Source organism: Myotis davidii, unplaced genomic scaffold, assembly GCF_000327345.1.
Source record: "Myotis davidii unplaced genomic scaffold, ASM32734v1 scaffold135, whole genome shotgun sequence".
Lineage (NCBI taxonomy): Eukaryota > Metazoa > Chordata > Mammalia > Chiroptera > Vespertilionidae > Myotis > Myotis davidii.
In genome coordinates, this window is record NW_006289813.1 from 12497421 (window position 1) to 12498770 (window position 1350).

Below are 1350 nucleotides of genomic sequence, written 5' to 3' on the forward strand. Positions count from 1 at the left end.
GCCAGAGGTGCAAGTAGAAAGGATACAATTAACGCTAAGTTTCATGGTGCTTAGTATACCATATGCTATTAGGAAGTGTGGAGAATGTTAAGGGCATGACCCTCCCCCCCGCTGGTAGGTGATACAACTGTTCACAGTTACTCCTGCCCACCCGCCCATTAATGTTTAACCTCTGCCACATCCGAGCTGGACCTGGTGGTGTGGTGTGACTTCTTCCCTCAGTCTTCCCTCTGACGTAAGGACAGGGTTGTCCAGGCCAGGCCTGCTCCTTGGGCGAGAACCCAAGTGAAAGAGATCCAGGTAGCAGAGCCTACCTGCAGCCTTTAAAGAGAGCCAGAGTGTGTGGTGCTGTGGACCCTCTGATACTGCAGCAAGAGCCAGCTGCTGCTCTGGTCTCCTCGCAGCACCTAGAACATAGAGAGCAGGCTCTCACTAGCCATCCCTGCCATGCCCATCGTGTCGGCCTTATTTTGTTTTGTGAGACTTAATGACTCATTCTAGGGATATGTGTTTGTTGATTGTCTTTTCCACCCACTAGAATGTGAGTCCCATGAAGATGGATTTGGTTTTGCTCCTTTCTCTATTCCTCATACTTTTCATACTGAGTACCTTCAATAAAATTGTTAAGCCGAGACCGGTTTGGCTCAGTGGATAGAGCGTCGGCCTGTGGACTGAAGGGTCCCAGGTTCGATTCCGGTCAAGGGCATGTACCTGGGTTGCGGACACATCCCCAGTGGGGGATGTGCAGGAGGCAGCTGGTCGATGTTTCTCTCTTGTTAAATGAGTCAAATGAATAGACTCATTTGAGGGGTCTTCAAACTACGGCCTGCGGGCCACATGCAAATACAAATATTGTATTTGTTCCTGTTTTGTTCTTTTACTTCAAAATAAGATATGTGCAGTGTGCATAGGAATTTGTTCATAGTTTTTTTTTAAACTATAGTCCGGCCCTCCAACGGTCTGAGGGACAATGAACTGGCCCCTTGTTTAAAAAGTTTGAGGACCCCTGGACTAAGGTGATATTAATTACAGTCTCATTCCAAAATGAGAACAATGATTTGACACAGCTCTGCCAATTCTTCTCTTAAAAAAGTAAGTCCTGTCGATGAATTTCATATGATTTTCCTTGAATTCAAGGTTGAAATATATACAGTAAGCTTGGACTATAGAGTGGATTCCTATGTTTTTAACTCTTAGTGTTCACCCAGCATAACTTGGGCATGTGGCAAAGTGAACCTGGAAAGAAGTATATTTACCAACTGATTTCCTTGTAAGCACCCCAGCATATGATTTAGAAGAAAAATAGTGAAAAGATTTTATCTGGCCAAAACCGGTTTGGCTCAGTGGATA

General features: G+C 45.1%; 1 protein-coding gene across 1 annotated transcript in view; it reads left to right on the top strand.

The window, feature by feature from the left end:
• MTRR (5-methyltetrahydrofolate-homocysteine methyltransferase reductase) overlaps nt 1-1350 on the top strand; it is a 28906-nt gene that overhangs the window by 23498 nt on the left and 4058 nt on the right. The gene's annotated exons all lie outside the window — the stretch shown is intronic.